The 20,553-nt window shown below is 42.0% G+C and overlaps 1 protein-coding gene across 2 annotated transcripts in view; it reads right to left on the bottom strand.

Moving 5' to 3' along the window:
* Nucleotides 1–20,265, bottom strand: part of CAPN13 (calpain 13) — a 90,377-nt gene extending 70,112 nt beyond the window's left edge. For both annotated transcript variants that reach the window (XM_021087660.1, XM_021087661.1), the window contains exon 1: nucleotides 19,689–20,265. The gene's annotated coding sequence lies outside the window, so the exon portion shown is untranslated. The remainder of the gene's footprint in view (nucleotides 1–19,688) is intronic.

Below are 20,553 nucleotides of genomic sequence, written 5' to 3'. Positions count from 1 at the left end.
ACACAGCCATTTGGTGGGTGAGCCCAGACTAGAATCCCAGCATCCTTTCTCCCAGTCCAGTTTTCAATCTGCTGTACCCAACAGCCTCTCGGTATGCTCTTATGGGCACAAGAGATTATTTGTATGTTAATAAACATTTATTGAGTACTGACCTGTGCCAGACATTTTTCTGAATACCAGCAATCCAAAGATAAATACAATGTGATCTTTACCCCCTGTGGGCTCATTATCATGAGGGAAAAATAGATTAGACATTCTAGAAGTTAGCTATCATTCCACATAAACTACCTAATTAAAAATGTGTACAAAGTCCCATAGATATAAAGAGGAGGAGCTAGAAAGTGCCATGGAGAGTCTGGGATGATTCTCCCTCAAGCACTGACATTGGAATTGGCCTTGAGAAAAAAGAATTTGCCAGGTGGAGAATGGGCAGGTAGATTAAACCAAACAAACAAGTCCCTCCAGGTTCCCTGAGTAGCAAGGACACGGAAGACCAGGAGCTGAATTGGAAAGGTCATGCATCTTAGAGGGAACAGGAGAGTCAGTGGGGTGGGGGTTGGGGGTAGAGAGCATTGGTAGACAAGGCCAGGAAGGTAAGAAAAATTGTTTAGAAAGCTGGATTGTTTTTTTACACTCTGCAAGCACTGCAGGGCCATTGAAGAGGCAGATCATGATCAGATCTGTGTATGGATTATGGGGAAAATTGGAGGCCATGTGGTGGGATGGGTAAGATCTGATGCAGAGAGAGGGCTAGGAGGCTGCTGCATTTGTCTACAACTGGGAGAGACAGTGTTAGCGCACTGGTGGTGGAGAGACAGATTTCAGTGCCATTTTAGAGATCGAACCAGTAGGATTTGATAATGAATATAAAGGCGGAAGGTTTAAGATGTGGGGCAGGAAAAAAGAAAAGGCAGTACGGTGAACAATTGAATGAGTTTTGAAGTTTGCTTTCTGCTCTCACCTCCTACCTTCTGGTTCTGCAACAATGAGGTAGTGTTCAAGCCTGTGAGTCTATTTCTCCACCTGTATGACTAAATGATACCAACCTCAGAGGGTTTATTGTGGATTTCAATGATGTTCGACCTAACATTTTGAACAGAGTGGCTGGCATACAGTAGGCACTCAATAAATGCTGGCATCCTAATTTCTCCCAAGAGAAGTCAAGGAAGTCTCAGCTTTCTTGTTCAGGAAGCCATAGAGGTATAACCGAGGCCATCTACCAAAATACGCATCACATCCTCCATCTGTGAGACAAGCTGGCTTGGATCTGAATCCTTAATCCACATTTACTGGCTGTGGGACTTGAAAAACTTCCTTAGCCTTTATTTATTTATTTATTTGGAAGCTTTGTTTTTTCTTTCTTTTTTGTTATTATTATTTTTTAATAGTTATTTCCCCCCCTGAGCCTTTAAACAGTGCTTTTCAAGTTTCTGTGACAAAGGTCTGTTTAAATGACACAAAAGACCTCAAGGTCCATATGTCCCATCCATACCTACTTCACAGGGAAAAAGGAATCAGATGATGACAAATAAGTAGAGAGAAACATTAATGAACAACTCATAAAGGATCAAGATTTTGGATCATAGAAAAAATGCAAACAAAATTTTCTCACAATATATAATAGTAGTATGTCGCAAATTATTTAGGTAACACAAATTCAAAGGCAGAATAGTAGCAATGAGGTAAACTGTACATGCATTTTGGAAGTAATTATGCATACTATTTCTAGCTAGTAATGTAAGAACAATTTATTTTTGAACTATTAGTTTGGACCATGTGAAACTGCTATATCTATAGTTCAAAAATGGTTGAATATAATCATCAGTTTCATAGAGTTTAACCTAAGGTAAAAATGGTTGAATATGGGCAATTTCATTTGGTTTAGCCCAGGATAATATATACATTTCTTCAATCTAGTTTTTGGGAAAATAACAGGTAAAAATATGTCAGTGTATCTCACCACCCACTCTAGGGTTAAGAGGAGAACACATAATAGTAATAAAGCTGAATAACAGTAAGGTATCATTCAATAACAAGAAGACAGTAACAGAAATTGGTTGCCAATTTAAGACAAAGGCAATGACACCTGATAAGGGAGAGCTGTGACAAGTGTGGGTCAGCCAGCCAACTCTGCATATGCTTAGGGACAGTGGAACCTACATAGCACTGCCAAGCCATCTACCTACAATTATGGGACCATTATTAAATGGCCTTTAACTGTAGGTAAAAATGAGTCTGAAGAATTTGGCTTGACTTCTCCAACAGAATCTTGCAAAAAGCCTCAGTTTCCAGGCTCACCTGCAGGGCCATTGACTGGCTGACTTTAGGAATCCCCCTTTTAAGGCTCACTTCTTCCTTTGTGAAATGCAGATGACATTAACATGCATGCTGTAGAGTTGTCCTAAGACTCAGGTGAAACCCTGCTTGTCAAATACTTATCACCGTGACTGGTAAACAGAAAGTGCTCAATGACCAGTGGTTATTAGGATGATAGTGATGATGATGATTTTAATTTTATGGCCACACCCACAGCCTATAGAAGTTCCTAGGACAGGGACTGAATCTGAGCCACAGCTGTGATCTATGCTGCAGCTGTGGCAATGTTGGATCCTTTAGCCCACTGTACTGTACCTGGGATCAAACCTGAACCTCCCCAGTGACCCAAGTCCCTGCAGTTGGATTCTTAACCCACTGTACCACAGCAGGAACTCTGAGTATGATGAACATTATTATTTTGGTCATGAAAGGACTGTGCAGAAGCCTCACACCTTCTAAGAGGAAGATTTGCAATATAAGCCACAGGCCAAGTTCAGAGAGGCCTGCAGGGATGAAGGTCAGGGGTGGGGCATCAGATACATAACCTCAGCTCTGCTAACAGCTCTGCAGTCACTAACTGAGAGCCCGGAAGGGGAGGGCTCTGGGAGACAGGCAGCAGGCCTGGGTGGCTGCTGCCAGAGGAGGTAGTCTCCTGCTGTGGGAAGGAAGAGAATCTTGATGGGGAAAAGATAAGACAGGCTGGAAGGGGAGCCTCCTCTACATACACAGACCTCACACCTACAGGATTCACCTTCCACTCTCTGAATTGCTTATGGCTTTGCCGGAAACAGCCTGTAGACTCAATTTCTCAGGAAGGAAGGGTTTATAGCACTTGACAACATTTCACTGTGTGTGTAATAGAAAAGGCCAACCAATTCTCCAACCTGTCACTTTGGGGAGGGCTCTTTGGCTTATTTCTTTTCTTCTATATCCTACATGCCTCACTTTGTAAAACAAACACAGTCAGAAGATGGCTCAGTTGGCTTGATAAAGAAAGAAATATAAAAGGTCTACTTGGTATTCAGAATAAAAATCAGTCTTGCTTCTGGGGCATCTCTTGGGTCTAGTGAGAAAAATGGCAGAGGAGGAGCTAGAAAAATGGCAGAGTTGCATAAAGTTCTTTTTTTTAATATGAAGTATAGTTGATTTACAATGTTGTGTTAGTTTCAAGTGTACAGCAAAGTGATTCAGTTATATATATATATTTCAAATTCTTTACCTTTATAGCTTATTACAAGATATTGAGTATAGTTCTCTGTGCTATACAGTCAATCATTTTGCTTATCTATTTTACATATAGTAGTTTGTATCTGTTAAAATCATGCTCCTCATTTATCCCTCCCCCCTCCCTTTCAACTTTGGTAACCATAAGTTTGTTTTCTGTGTCTCTGAGTCTGTTTCTATTTTTTATATAGATTCATTTGTATTAATTTTTAGATTTCACATATAAGTGATATAATGTTTGCCTTTCTTTGACTTACTTCACTTAGTATGACATTCTCTAGGTTCATCCATATTGTTGCAAATGGCATTATTTTGTTCTTTTTTTATGGCTGAGCAACATTCCACCCTACATGTATACCACATCTTCTTAAACCAATCATCTGTTGATGAGTGCCTGGGTTGTTTCTATGTCCTGGCTATTGTAAATAGGGTTGCTATGAACACTGGGGTGCATGTACCTTTTCAAATTAGAGTTTTCATCTTTTCTGGATATACCCAGGTGGGGGATTACTGGATCATATGGTAGTTCTATTTTTAGTTTTTAAGGAAACCTCCATACTGTTTTCCATAGTGGCTACACCAATTTACATTCCACCAACGGTGTAGGAGGGTTCCTGTTTCTTCACACACTATCTAGCATTTGCTATTTGTAGACTTTTTAGTGATGGCCATTCTGACTGGTAAGAGTGATACCTCATTGTAGTTTGACTTGCATTTCTCTAATAATTAGCAATGTTGAGCATCTTTTCATGTGTCTATTGGCCATCTGTATTTCTTCTTTGCAGATATGTCTATTTAAGTCTTCCACCCAATTCTTGATTGAGTTGTCTTTTTTGATATTAAATTATATGAGCTATTTATATTTTGGATATTAGCTGATATAAATTTCTTAAGGTTGGAATGGATCCAAACCAGCACACCAGGAATTAAATAAATGAAGTAAGATTTGAATCACTTCCCACAGATGGTGAGCTAGAACATATAGTCTGAGCTTAATCAGGTTAATTCTTGTTTTGAAAAAAAAAAATCAACATTCTTGGGAGTTCCTGTTGTGGCTCAGAGGGTTACTAACCCAATTAGTATCCATAAGGATGTAGGTTCGATCCCTGGCCTTGCTTAGTGGGTTTGGGGGTCCAGTGTTGCCATGAGCTGTGGTGTAGGTTGCAGCCAAGGCTTGGATCCTGCATTGCTGTGGCTGTGGTGTAGCTGTAGCTCCAATTCAACCCCTAGCCTCGGACCTTCCATATGCCACAGGTGTGGCCAGAAAAAAAAGAAAAGAAAGGAAAAAAAGAAACTTGAAAAGTCAAGAAAACCATGACTAGATACTTCCTAATCAAGCTGTTGAAAACCAAAGATAAAGAAAAAAATCTTGAAAGAAGGTAGAGAAGAATAACCTATTAAATAGAAGGGAACAATGGTGACAATAATGACAGGATGGTCATCAGAAGCCATGGAGGACAGAAAAGAGTGGAATAACTTTAGCATGCTGAAAGAAGGAAATGTCAACGTAGAATTCTATATCCAGTGAAAATTTCAGGAATAAAAGTAAAGACATTTAGAAAAAACAAAAAACTAAGAGGTATCAGGCAAAGACATGCCTCAGAAGAAATGATAAGGGAAGTTTTTTAATCTGAAGGGCAATAATAACAGGGAAATTGAATTTTCAGAAATGGCATATAGTAAATATCTGAATAAATATATAGGACCTTTTTTCCATTAATTCTTTAAAATACATATAAGTATTTATAGAAAAAATTATAAAATTATTGGGAGAGGCAACAAATATATGCAGATATAATTTATATGACAGTAATTGCATAAGGAACAGTGGAAGAAAATTAAAGAGATCTATATGGTTTATATTTTCTGTATTTTACAATGAAGTGATACAATAGAATGTGAAAGGTTAGGTATGTGTATTCTAATTTCTATATAACTACTAACAAGATAGTAAAAAGAGATATCACCAAAACCCAGCAACTAATTTAAAATGGAATATGAAATACATATTCAAATGATCAACAGAAATCAATTAAGGCAGAATAGTGGATAAAACAAACAAAATAGACCTAAATCCAACCATATTAATAATTAAATGTTAACTGGATTTCAGTAAAAGACAGATTGACAAAATAGATAAAAAAGCAAGATTCAATTATATGCTACCTATAAAAGACACTTTTTAAATATGAAGACACAAATAATTTGAAAACAAACAGATAAAAAGAAATAATACCATAGAAACAGTAAGCATTAGAAGGCTGGGGTGGATGTTAATAGACTGATCAGTTAGACTTCATAACAAAGAGTGTTACCAGTGATAAAGCAGAGAATTTAATATTGGTAAAAAATACATCAGGAAAAAATGAAATCATAAATATGTAGGTACTTAATAATAGAACCTGAAAATATATTAACCATAACTTTGAATTAAAGGGAGAAAGGAATAATTCCACAATTACATTAAGAGATTTCAGCATGCATTTTCAGCAATTAATTGACAAACTAGACAAAAAATGTTAGTGAAAACATAGAATATCTGAATAACACCATACATCTCAATATAATTGACACATATACTACAATGCATCGATAAGCTGAAGTATATACTTTCTTTTCAAATGTATGATATACATTCACTAAAATAGAAAATATGCTGCACCATGAAACAGTGTTATTTCCAAGGATCAAATCACACAGAATATTCTCTAACCATTAACAAAATTAAAATTAGCAGTAAGAAACAATATTAAGAAAACCCCAAGTATTGGAATTAAACACTTCTAAATAATCATGAGTCAAAGGTGACATCATAAGGGAAATAAACAAACACAAAACAAATAAAGGAAATAAATAATAAAGACAAGAGCAGAAATTAATAAAGGAGAAAAACAGTAAGGAATATTAACAAAGCAAAAAATTGCTTCTTTGAAAAGATCAACAAAATTGACAAACCCAGAGTCAAACTAGGCAAGGATAAAAGAGTGAGAACATGAACAACCAATATTATCATTGGCAAAGGAGTTATCACCACATATCTTACCAACATTAGAGAACTAATAAGAAACTATTAGGAATAAGTTAATGCCAACAGATTTGTTAAGTTATACAACATAGATAAATTTCTGAAAAAATATAACCTACCAAAGTTGATACAAGGAGAAACAGAATATCTGAATAACCCTCTATCTAACAAAGAAATTGAATTTGTTATTAAAATCTTTCCCAAGAAGAAACCCCCAGATGCAGGTGGTTTCACTAAGTGAATTCTATCATACCTTCAATTGAAAAATAGCACTAATCTTACACAAACTTCTTCAGAAACTAAAGAAGGATAAGCCACTGAATTTATTTTATCAGGTTAGTATAACACTAACAACCAAGCCTTATAAAGGAATCCATCCTCCAGGGAAAAAAAATCTACAAGTCAATAAACATCATGAGCAGAGATGGCAAAGATCCTTAACAAAATACTAGCAAATCAAATCCAACTGTGCAAAAAAAGAAAAGAAAAAGGGTAATACATCAAGATTAAGTTGTACTTATTTCAGGGAGGTAAGGTTGGTTAAATCAATCTGTAATTAACCATATTAAAAGGCTAAAAAGAAAACCAGTAATTGAATTAGAATTATTTGACAAAATTCAACATATACTTATGGTAGAAACTTCTCAGAGGAGAGTTATCTAGAAAAAGTAGGTAGTATCCTCCAACTGATGAAAGACATCTATGAAAAAAAATCTACAGCTAAATCATACTTAATGATGGACAAGTATTTTTTCCACCTTTGATTATAACTGAGGCAAGAATGCCTATTGTCACTTCTATTTAACACTGTACCTGAGGTCCTTGCCATTTCAATTAAGAAAGTAAAAGGCAAAAGATCCGAAAAAAGAAAAAAAATGGTCTTTGTTATTTAGATTGTAGAAAATTCATTCTGGGAAATCTGCAAAACTACTACTAGAATTAATGATTGAATTTAGCACGGTCACAAGATACAAGCAGCAAACAATAGGAAGATAGTAGCATTTATTAAAAATATTTTGGGGAAAAAATCTAACTAAATACATCTAAGTTCTCTATATCAAAAACTATAAAACATTGCTGAAAGAAATCACAGAAGACCTAAATAAATGAAGGGACAGATCAAGTGTGAATAGAGAGACAGATTAGGTTCATCAACTGAAGACTCAGTATTACCAAGATGGCAATCCTCTCCTTATTAATCTCTGAATTCAATACAATCCTAACCAATATTCTAGCATGCTCTTCTTTTAGAAATTGACAAACTGCTTCTAAAATTTACATCTAATGTAAAGGACCTAGAATACCCAAGGAATTAAAAAAAATAAAAAGTTGGAGGGCTTAGCTGACCTGACCTGATTTCAATACTTGTTATAAACCTATAGATTTGGCAAAAAGATAGATACATAGATTAATGGAGCAGAGTACAAAATTCATAAATAGTCCAAAACATATATGGCCAATTAACTTTTGACAAGGTTGCAAAGCAATTCATGGGGATAGAAAGGTCTTTCAAAAATTAATGCTGGTGCAACAGGATATCCATGTGGGGAAAAAAATGAGCTCTTACTACATACCATACACAAAAATCAAATCAAAATGATCACTAACCTCAAGATAAAACTTAGTATTATAGTACAGCTGAAAGAAAACTTAAGAGAAAATATTTGCAATCTTGGCATAGGTAATGTTTCTTTGATAAAACTTAAAAATACAAGTCTTAGAAGAAAAAAAAATGGATAAATTAAATTTCACCAAAAGTGTGAAAAACACCATTAAAAAAAGGAAAAATGCAAACCAGAGACCAGAGAAAACATTCACAAGATAAACATCGCAAAGGACTTACATCAGAATATATAAAGAACACTTACAAATACATAAAGAACTTTGTACACTTTAGCAATAAACATATAAAAATAGGCAATAACTAATGCGAACAAACGTTCCACACCATAATCAGTGAAATGCAAATTAACACTACCATGAAATAGAACCACACACACATTAGAAAGACTACAGTTAAAAATACTGACTATACTAAGTGTTGGGGAGGAGGTGGGAGAGCTGGAACTTTCAGATTACTACTGGTGCATATGTGAAATGGTACAACCACTGAAAGGGATTTCTGGGTTTAGAGTATGTGTGTATTCAACTTCATTAAATGTTACAGTATTTTCCAAGGTTGTACCAATCATAATCTCGCCAGCAGTGTAAACAAGTTCCCACTGCCTTATCTCCTCACTAATGCTCTATATGGGCAGGATTCTTATTTGCATTATCTGGTAGGAGTAAAATTGCAGCTCCTTGCGGTCTTACAATTTATGTCTCCCTGATTACTGGTAGGACTGAACACCTTTCATATGTTTATTCTTCATTCACATTCCCTCTTGTATGAAATGAATATTCAGATCTTATGCCCATTTGTCTACAGGTATCTTTTTTCTTATTGATTTGTAGAATTTCTTTATTTACTCTGAATATTCATATTTTGATGGTCATATTGTTGTAAACATCTTCTCCCAGTTAGTAGCTTGTATTTTTACTTTCTTTACAGTGCCTTTGGATGAACACGGATATTCTTCACACTGTACAAATATAAATCTGTTATCAATCTTTGCTTAGAAGTTTAATTTTTAACTGAACTGAATATTAATTCTTATGGGACTATTAATATAAGAAACTTTGTGAGAGAGTCTCTCTTTAAAAACAGGAAGTTTATTTGTAATTAATGTATTTAATCTGATTGATTTTGAAAACTTTTTATAGCTCTATAGCTCTATAATAATATTTTTAAGAAATATGATATTCAGAGTAAAATTCTGAAGTGGACTTGCGAAGAAAAACTTTGAGTACTTTAGGAAATAATGTGTGTATTTCTAGAAGCAAATATAGCCTTACCAAAATCAATTTCTTAACTTTCCTCTTTTTTTTTTTTGGCCTCTAAACATAGAGCTCCAACTTCAGAGGAACAGGAGAAGCCTATATACATGATCATATGTGTTGAGTTATATATTACATATACACATATTCATAAAGAAGTATTGATTTTTAAAAAGTATTTGATAAAATTACCTTTTATTCCTTATATATAAAATGTTAAAGCCAGACTAGCACGCTAGACTGGATAAGTTGTATCCTATAGTATTGTACAGAAGTGCAGTGTAGTGTGGCACAAATAAAATAGAATATATATAATTCACAGTTTGAAGCAGAGATCCAAATAATTCTGAATTATCTTGGAATCACTGCATTGCAATAGTCACAGAACTCTGACTCTTGTCCTAACATTTTTATCTTGGTTCTAGATGAAGCTGTTGAAATGAAAATGAAGATACTTTTCAACTCTTTCAACATTTTTAATAATAGCAAGAAAACAAAAACCATTAACCAAGCAGATGGCAGAATCAAGATTCTAAAAGAACTCAAAAGCAAGAAGATGGAATTTAACCAAGGAAACTGCAAATCTGTCTTCACATTTAAAAGTTAACCGTGCAAGTAAACAGTGAGTGGGATCTGCCTTGGCTAAATTTCATTTCAAAAATATTTGGTATGGCTTACTCGACTTTCTACTTTAAAGAGACCATGTGGTGAGCAATTTGGCACAACGTGAACTGCTATGACAGCCGTAAGGGGTTGCTCTAGACAGGATGGCTTCAGCCCCCTGCACAGAGCTGCCCTTGGCCTTACATGGACATCAAACCCACTGTGTTCACTTCTGAGGACCACATTTCAAGAGGTACATAACATCCTCAGTGGTAGCTAAAGAAAGGTCTTAGAGTAGCAAGGGGTGCTTGGTCAGAGAGGAAGCAGTCTGCTCGCAGGGAGTTTCCTGGCTTGCAGTTATAGCCACTGAGAAAAGGTGATTGCTCTTTCTAATTGGCACAAACATGCCATTAGCGAAGCACACAGGGAACCTAGAGATTACTTCCTGGGAAGTTGGAAATCTAGAAGAAAGTTTATTGAGAGAATTTATTGGGAGAGAGAGAGAGTGAAGGACTTAGAGTGACTGTCAGATCCAGCCCTACAGTCCTGATCTCCACCCTCTAGAATAAGCTTGGTCTGAGACAGTACGATTGAACCACCTCTGATCCCACAGTTGGGGTCCCCCCTGCTGCTTCCCTGCCTCCGAAGGTCTCACGACCATCACCCTGTCAGGATCTCTTTGGGTGCCCACTCCCGGCCCTTTGGGCACAGCAGGCATTGGCCAGTTATCTCCTGGACTTCCAACAGTAGACCTATGTCCCCAGAATTGAGTCCAATATAATAGCCACTGGCCATCTGTGGCTTTTAAGCCCTTGAAATATGGCAAATACAACTAAGGAACTGAACTTTAATTAACTTACATTATCTACCTACTTATCTTTTTATGGTCATACCTGTGGCATATGGAAGTTCCTGGCAGGGTCAAATCAGAGCTGCAACTGAGGCCTTCACTATGCCACGGCCACACCAGATCCGAGCTGCATCTGTGACCTTGCATAGCCAGATCCTTCACCCACTGAACAAGGACGTGGATGGAAGCCGCATCCTCATGGAGACTATGTCAGGTCCCTAACCCACTGAGCCATAATGAGAACTCCCCAACTTACACTTAAATGCCTCACAAGGCTGGTGGCTGCCTTCTTGGCCAGCACCAAAGGAAAGAGTTGCTAATGGCATGAATAACTACAGAGCAAGGCGGGCATGAGTGCTCTTCAATGGAACTAGTTCAGTTGAAGTCAGATGATTATAAAAGGTGGGTGCAAAAGAATCTCTGTTTTGGCCACATCTTCTCACCTGGATCTGCTGTGGTTCTCTCCACTCAGCTGATTTTCTTCAGTATCATCCTTTTGCCACCAAATCATCCAGTCACTTTCTGCCAGTGATATGGTAGGACAGACCTCCCAGTGCAAGTGCAGGGCTTGCCCTAGTGACTGTGCCTCCAGGATGAGCTTAGCACACCCCAGCAACAAAGGAAGATTCTGTTTGCATCTTGTTTTCAATCCACTGAGAAACAGGAAGCGGTGTTCAATTGCTCCCAGCTGGGAGCATGCAGGCAGCTCTCTCCTGACTGGTGTTTTTCAGAACAATGGAAATAAATCTGATGTAATGTAGCAGAACACGACAAGGGACGGTGTTCCCCTTAACAAATACTCATTTGAAATGGTGCCCACACCCCGCACGAGGAGCGATCTATTTCCCACAACAGTGTTCCGGCAAAACCCATTACTAATTCCACAACTCAAATTAAAACTAACAGAGCTTGAAGGCTGGGGCTGATGTGCTCTCTGCTGACAAGGAGCAAGGAAGGGTGGGGGAAGGGACCTGGCGCACTGGCGTGTGTATGTGTTTAATTATACTGTTTAACACATCGAGAATAATTTAGCCACCCGAGTGGGGAAAATAAGGCACTTAACTGCTCTCTGGCGGAAAAAAAAGCCCCACGCGAGCCACTCTCAGCTGTGTACCACCTCACACACCTCAGGGCTTTGTGGGAAAGAGAGAGAGGGAGAGGGAAAGAGGGAGGGGGAAGGGAAGAGAGAGAAGGAGTGGGGAGGGAGGGAGAGAGGAAGGGGGAGGGAGAGAAGAAGGGGAGGAGGAGGGAGAGAGGGAAGGGGGGAGAGAGGGGAGGGGGGAGAGAGGGGAGGGGGAGAGAGGGGAGGGGGAGAGAGGGGAGGGGGAGAGAGGGGAGGGGGGAGAGAGAAGGGGGAGAGAGGGGAGGGGGGAGAGAGAAGGGGGAGAGAGAAGGGGGAGAGAGAGGAGGGAGAAATTTAAGGAGAGACAGAGGGAGGAGTGGGAGGGAGGGAGAAAGAGCGGAAAAAAAGGAATTTTGTGCATAAGCAAATCTACTGTGAGTTGGAGAGACACTGACTATTTCTCAAGTAGAGGTGGTAATGAAGTGGTGTCAAGGTGAAAATGAACATCAATTTTGGGTTTTAAAATGGAACAAAACACCTAGACCAGCGCTTTGCCTGGGTCAGTCCCCCACTTCAGAGTCATCGCAGCAAGTTTCCCTGCCCGGCTTGGTGGCCTGAAAGCCTTGAATGGGGCTTGTGGCCCCCAGAAAGGCAGCCTCAAAGAAAGACCACACAGGGCAAGGGCTCTCACGGCAGAAGAGGAAACTGAGGCTGGAGATCAAACCAGAGGCTTTTGGACAGCACTTGGAATAGACACCTGCCCAGGACCCAGCTTCAAGGCTGGTGATCTGGCATGGAAGCAAAGCTTGTCCTGGTCGCTGCCAAGGGGCATCTTGCCGTCCTTTCACTAGGGCTGAGTGGGGTCTGAGATAATCTCTAAGCCCAGGGCCACGGGAGAGGGAGTCATGAAAGAACGCTCCCCTGCGGTCACAGATTTAGAGTGCCAAAGCTTCCCAGATGAGGAACAGAAGCCAGCGGAGTGAGGGCTTGAATAGAACTATCCACTGCTTGACAGTGACTCTGGGTTCAGTAGGCCAACTGCCAAGGAGAAGAACAGCCTGGCAGGAGGGCAGAAAGGAGAAATCGCTCTGCATGGCCCATAGATGGTGCCACCCTACCCTCTTCTTGTTGGTGGCCTCGCCATGTAGACCTGACTTCTTCGGGGGACACAGAGACCTCAGCCAGTGAGTCCCTCCCAGGGCACCCTGTGGGGTAATGAAGGGAGCACCTGCCTGGCAGAAGGGAGTGTGTGCTGCTCTACAAAGCCCTGAGCCTTGCTTCTCCTCTGGCCTCAGTTTCCCATTTGGAACACTGAGAAAGCAGGACTTACTCTTAAGTGCTTTGCAGCTGTCATGCTCTGTGTTTTTGGAACTGAGAATGTTCTGCTTATGGACCCTATCTGATACTGTTGGACAGGCCGATAAACAGGAACCCACTCAACACAGTATTCCTTGCAGTTAAGTTAGGCTCATCATGTGCAAACACAAAAAAGGAAATGCCTTTTCATGAAACAATTCTTCCCACCCCTGAAGTGTTTTGCCATGTCATTCAATCACAAAGAGGCCTAGAAAGTTCCTGAGCAGACTGTCGATGTATTCTGAGGACAAGGCAGAGCCTTCTTTCTGGTTCTATAATGATATGTGTCCCCAGAAACACCATATAATACTTGGTATGATCTTGGATTTCTGGGCATGGTTTTTTCCCCTCTGTGAAGAGAGGATATACTCCCACTTAGCTAATTCAAGCTCCTTCTTAAGCAAATTAGGGGGATTTAGGAAGCTGAGGCCTGTCATATATCAAAGTATAATCTGCTTAAGAGCTACTATTTCCAACCCATATTCCCCAGGTTGTTCCAGACGGCTTGCTTCCCAGCGGCACGAACCAGAGAGGATGAGACAGGCACTGTGTGCATTGAGTTTAGGGCCTTTAAAAAATTTCTTTGGAGGAGTTCCTGTCGTTGGTGAACCCGACTAGCATCCATGAGGACACGAGTTTGATTCCTGGCCTCACTCAGTGGGTTAAGGATCCAGCCTTGCCATGAGCTGTGGTGTAGGTCGCAGTCGTGGCTCAGGTCCCGTGTTGCTGTGGCTGTGGTGTAGGCCACGGCTGCAGCTCTGATTCGCCCCCTAGCCTGGGAATCTCCATATGCCACTAGTGTGGCCCTAAAAGACAAAAAAAAAAAAAAAAATTTCTTTGAAAGTTGGAGCCACATTTAGACAATCAATGTATTCTTAAAGGCTTTCCTCTCTGCCTATCTTCTTAGGCTTTCGGCAAAGTGAGACAAAGAGAAAGAGCTAATGGATGAGACAGAGACAAGGAGTAGGATGGGGAGACCCAGACAGAGTGGGGCAGAGAGACAAAGACAGGACAGCCTCCAGGGGAGATGGAGATGGCGAGGAAGAGAGTGAGAGGAACGAGAGGGCCGAGATGCGGAGGACAAAGTCCAGGAACGAAAGGCATCCACTTGCGACTCCAGCATATGATGGCACCCAAACTGTACCCAAACACCTGTCTTCTCCCCTCCAGAGGCAAGCATGCAAGTCCCCCCTGGAGAAGAGATGCGTAGCGGTTGAGTCTCTGTGATGAAGTTCTGTGAAGCCCCCCTCTCTGGGACAGACCCACAAGGGAAGATCCAGGGTGATGCCTCTGTCCACACTCAGGGGACAGAAAAGGATACCAGCAGGTGGACCTTGGGCATTCCAGTCTGCGCCTGGCCACCTCTGGGCATCTCAGGCCTGTGGAGGCCAGAGAGGGGAGTGGGCAGAGGCCTGTAGCCTGGTTCTGCTAGTGTCACCCCCTGCCCCATGGTGTGGGGGTAGGGGACTGCGGAGAGAGGTACAGTGGCACTAGCAGCCACGCACTGTAAGGGAGAGACTCCCTTATCCCACCAGCTCTGGCATGTGATGATAGCCTGGCACAAGAAGGCCCAGGCCAGGCTATTTGCTCTGAGACTGTTGTGAAGACAAACTTCCATCCAAGCGGCTGGGGTCATGCTTGAGGGGTTGGGGATAGGGCACGGGCCAGCCCCATGGGAGGGCAGAAGTCTTTTGAAAACAAGAGCTTTCTGAGTTCAATCTGATGAAGAGCATCATGAAAGAGTGAATTCAGAATACAACTCTGCGTGTGAATGTGTGTGAACATGTGTGGATAAGCAGGTGCGTGAAAAGCAGGTTGAGGGGGGTTTAAAGCCCCTAGAATTCCCATGCCCCTTCCTTCATCCTTTCTCGCCCCCACCCTTAAAAATTCCAAGAAGGCTGGAGCCTTTGAAGGTGGGGGCTGGGGTAAAAAGGAGAGACCGTAGGCAGAGAAAGGAGCAGAAATGGTCTAGGAGCCCGTTTTAAGGGGGGGTTCTGAAGGGGAGGTGGTGGGAAGGACAGGCCAGGTGGGAGAGGGACTGCCTCCATCCCCCCAGCCTGAGATGGGATGGAGACACTGTCACAGCAACCTTGGCCTCGCTCCTGCTGCCTGGGCTACAGGCCAGAACAGGTGAGGGGGCAGGGAGTCACAGGCAGATCCTGTGCCCATCTGGATAAAGGAGGAAGGCAGGGTTCTGAAAGAGCATCAGAGGGAGATGGCGGCACTGGACCAGGATGGACTCTGAGGCACCTGGCTGCATCCTATAAGCCAGCCCATCCTGAATGCCTCTGCCCTGAATTTCTCCCCAGGCCAATACCAGAGGAATTTGCTTTGGTTCCTAAAAGGAAGCTGGAGATTTCAGAGCTGGAGCTTTATGATGTAGCTCAGCTGGTTGGCAGCCTCTTGGCTAAGGATTAGACTCAGGAGAAGGCAGGACTCTTGGCTAAGAGAACAAGGGGACGTGTTCCTGGGACCTCTGACCTCAGGCACTGAGAGCCAATCAGATCCAGATGTGGGTCATTGGCTGTACTTCCTGCAGGCGGGTGTGTGGTCAGCTCTGATGGAGATGGGCCCCAGGCTGTCTAGTCCCCAGGTGGTGATGGGGTCTGGCTCAGTTCTCTGCATTGCCTGGAAGTTCCTGGTCGGGCTGGACTCATTGGCATGGCAGGGCTGACCTAGCCAGTGACCAGGGGGCAGTACTAACCAAGGGACCATACTTTCAGAGAGAAATCAAACAAAAAAGTCTTGGCCACTTTCAATTTTAAGGGTCTCTTGTGGCCGATTTGGCAGAGTAAGAATGTTAGCCCCAATGCTACAGTTGTCCTCTAGCCCAAGGACTCAGGAACAGCCCACCACCCTGATCATTTTAGCCTTGGTACACAGAACATCTCAGAGAGACCTTACCAGAGGGGGAAGCAGTGAGGCAGGCCTTCACTTCCACACCCCTACATCATCTCAAATATTTGCACTTATTAGCTAAATCGATTGCTCCTGGGGCAACTCAGGAGCTGCATGAGATGACCTGCTGCTGCCTTTCAACATGAGCCTTGTGGATTACAAGGGGGTTGGAAGGCTCCTTAGGGATCACTTTCTTCAGCTATCTTAATAATGCCTGGCTGAGCTCTCCTGGTTGTTTTTTGGGAGAGCAAGCTTCATAGATTAGTGAGCCTGCATGTCCTCACATTCTATTACAGAATTCTTTATTCAAAAGGTGTGTGCTAAGTAAGAAGCAGTCCATGGCAGAGAAGCACTTCCTGAGAATTTGGGAATAGGGATGGTGATCAAACCCAGGGTCCCCACGATCCAAAGCAATGCTTCCAACCAGCGCTGAGTACGGGAGGCGCTGATGCACTCGGTTCAGTCTGTTTCTTTATTTGGGCCTTTATATGTCAGACTGAATCATGACTTTCCAAAGAGGGGAAGGCAGAAGGCAATATTCACTCATGCTTTTGATCATCTTTGCATCAAGGAGCTCCCAGCAGCAGCTCCTGGAATTGGTGTTCCATGTACCGTGTTTATCCGAGAGAGAGTCCCCAAGGGTGGCAGGACAAAAACAAAAAACAAAACAAAAACACAGTATTCTCCTTTTGATTCTGCTCTAGTTTTTTGCATGGCCATGGCTTTCTTACTGTCTGTCAGTGGCAGGGTCTGCATTGTAAAGTTTTGGGAGATTGAAGGATGCACTCAGTCTGACCTCCTCCCAACACTGAGGAGAGATGGGATGGCCCAGTCTACCCCAGAACTCCTTCATGGTCATCTCATGGGAGAAAGAGGTGCCTTCCTAGGATCAGGAAATGCTAGTGCCTTGCCCAGTGTCCTGCAAATAATGATACTTTGATCTGTAATGGACTAATCTTATGTGCTATCTCAGACTCTCTTGGTCTCTGGGACTCTGAGCTCTCTTTGGGGGCTGACTGTGGGCAAATAAGTGGCTCCTCTGACCACTCCTGAACTCAGATGAGGTGCCAAGCCTTAAGGAGTAGGATTTGGGTTTCCCAGTGGCTGCCATGCAGCCAGAGGGCACAAGCCAGTGATTCAGAAGCATTAATGACCCATGGGGCAAACTTTGACCAATAAGAGATGGGAGACAAAAGGGAGCCCACATGTAAATTTCCTCTTTCACCTCTCTCACATAGACTATTCCAAGGCAAGGTATTTCTGCAAAGCTAGAACACAGATGTCCTGTTTTAGCCAAGTAGCAAGCAGCCCATGCCTCTTCGTGAAGAGAGATGGGAGGCATGTCACTTTGAATTACTTCCCATCTTCCTCTCCTCACAGAGTTTCTTCAGGGTTTCCCATTTCCCTCACTCTCACAGCCCTGGTATTGCCCCTCCCAGTGAAGCTTAGCACTTCACCTTTTCCTCAAACTTTGTTTTGTAGAGAACCCAGGCTCAAATAATATCCACAGTTACAACTAAAATGTTTTCAACACTTACCATGTGCCAGGCAATGCTAAATACTTTACATATATTATCTAGACAGATGCTATTGTTATTATTTTTTTAAAATATGGAATGCTTCACGAATTGGCGTGTCATCCTTGCGCAGGGGCCATGCTAATCTTCTCTGTATTGTTCCAATTTTAGTATATGTGCTGCCGAAGCGAGCACTATTGTTATGTTCTAGGAATGAGGGAACTGGGACCCAGAGAGGTTATGTAACATGCCCAAATTATAATATCAGAGAACACACAATGGTAGCATCAAGCTGTGCTAGGCAGAGACTAAGCCCTCAGAGGCAGTAGGATGACCATTAATTTGTATGTTTCCTACTAGTATCTTTCTTCCAAAGCATTCTTTCCAGTGAATCATTCACTGAATCTTACCAATGAAGAAATCAAAGAGGGAATCAGAAAATACGCCAAATCAAATGAAAATGGAAACACAACACTCAAAAAACCTATGAGATACAGCAAAAGTGGTTCAAAGAGGGGAGTACACAGTGATACAGTTCTTCAAGAAGCAAGAACATGTCAAACAACCTAACCTACCTCCTAAAAAAATTAGAAAAAGAATGAACAGAGCCCGAAGTCAGAAGGAAAGACATGAAAATCAGAGAGGAAGTAAATAAAACATATCAAAAAGATAATAGAAGAGATTAATGAAACCAAGAGTTTTTTTTTTGGAAAAGATAAACAAAATTGATTAACTTTTGCCAGGCTGGCAAAGATGAGAGGATCCAAGTAAACAAAATAAGAAAAGAAAAAAAGAATTAACAAGCAATACTGCAGAAATACCAAAAAAAAAAAAAAAAGGAAAATACTATGAATAGTTATATGCTAACAAATTGGACAATGTAGAAGACACAGACAAGTTTCTAGAAACATACAGTGTGCCAGGAACAACATAACCCAACTCTCATTTGCATCTTGCTTAGCAGAAAATCATTCACTAGGTACCTTTCTTATTCCATCTGCAAACTGGGGATAAGGAGCTTACATTACATAAAATTCTTGCCTATTAGACAACTGGTAGATTACTACATCTTCAAAAACCAATATGCTAATAATTGAACCCTCCTGTAGCTGTCACCCAACAAAGTTTAGGTCCAATTGGGTACAGGTGGGCCAATTCAAGAAGCTCTGCTGATGGAAGGTTCAGATCATGCCATCTGGGAGTCATCAAAGTGCTGTTTCTGTCCCCGCAAAAACAAGGCAGTTGGTGGGTCATAAGTCAACTGTAACCGTGGAGGAAAAATGTCTGTACTCATTCTAACCTGGTTAACTTGGGTTCATGCAACACAGCTGGGGCTCTGTCTCCCTGGCGACAGAGTCACATCTCAAAGAGTCCACAACTTTTTGCAACCACAGCAGCACAAGCATTGACTGGGAAACAGCTTTAAGGCAACAGGAAGCATCTGAATCTCCAAAGTGTTGCTCGGCCTTTTGTGATGAAAGTAGTTTTGCCAATTGTTAAAATTATTAATTCAGGTCATTAGAAAGTGAAAGGCAAACCCCAGGCCCAACTCCTCCCTTGGGCAAATATTAACCACCAACTGTATGTCAGAAACTACACGATGGTGAGCAAAGACATGGTTCCTGCCGTCAGGGTAACTTTATAACAGTGGAGTCCCCCAGGTGGTAATGGAATAAGAAGAAAGCCAAGGTGACTCGGGGATGGAGGGATCGTCTCACTGTAGGAAATGTGCAAAGTTTAGGTTATCTTAGGGAGTCAACTCACCCTTTGCCCTTGTTTGCTTAATTCTTGTCCTTGGACTCTTTGCATCAAAGATAACTGCTTTTCAGAGCTACTGAATACACATCTCTGGAGAGTCAGAGTACAGAGCTAAGATACTCTGGGGAAATTTACCTGCTCACTAAAGTTCAAAGCACCGTCTTGGTCCAAAGCCCTGGAAGGTCACCACTCAGACTATACCTGTTTCCCAGATGACGGAGCTTAGTCAGCAGGATTCCTGCAGGGTGGGCCCCACAGCTCAGCAGCAGCAGATTTGCAGGATGAAGAAGGGCGCGGGGGACTGGTGGCCAAGACAGTGGCAGTCACTTTGGAGAAAGGGCTGGCGATCCGTCTGGGCAGCGCTACTGTTGCCTGCTTCTTCCCCTCAGACTCTTCCTTATATGGGCAGAGCAGGTGTGCTCCACCTTAGTTAAACAATGACTCCAGCCTGTGGCCAGGGTGCCTCCAGGTGAGGATATTGGATTTAACTGGAAGTCTTCCCCAAAGATGCTCCACCCCAAGCCTTTCTCCACCTGATCCTATCACACTTCCTGGAGCCCCAGCGTTGTCTTTCTTGGCTGCCTGAGTTGTGGTCTTACATTGTTACCAGATAATTCCATTTCTTTCTTTTTTACTTTGGAGGATATGCTGAGAGAAGAAGGGAAGGGCCCTCCTTCGTGCCTCATTCTCACGCTGGACATGCCATCACCACATCAAGCGCAGACGCTCAAAGCAAATCCCTTCAGATGGGCTTTTCTGCAGAAAGAGCATCTCCTTTCTGCAAATAAATGCAGAGCCCATTAACCCCAGGGCATGGAGAGACCCGGGGAAGGTTTCTGCCTCAACCCTGCTTAATGGATCGTGGAGAAAGGGATGAGGCGTAGAAAGCAGAGGCTTCCTGACTGCAGAACCCTAAGAGCATGGCTCACCCTACATCATGGGGGTCAACTGAAAAAAACGCATAGCCTCAAAGTTGAGAATTCTGTTTCATTTGGAGATCTTCCTGAAGACTTAAGCCAGAGGGCTGCCTCTGAGATAGCTCTGAGGAGCCAGGGTGTATAGGTTT

This window comes from Sus scrofa, chromosome 3, assembly GCF_000003025.6.
Source record: "Sus scrofa isolate TJ Tabasco breed Duroc chromosome 3, Sscrofa11.1, whole genome shotgun sequence".
Lineage (NCBI taxonomy): Eukaryota > Metazoa > Chordata > Mammalia > Artiodactyla > Suidae > Sus > Sus scrofa.
The sequence above is the reverse complement of the archived record's forward strand: the minus strand, read 5'-3'. Positions and strand labels throughout refer to the sequence as shown.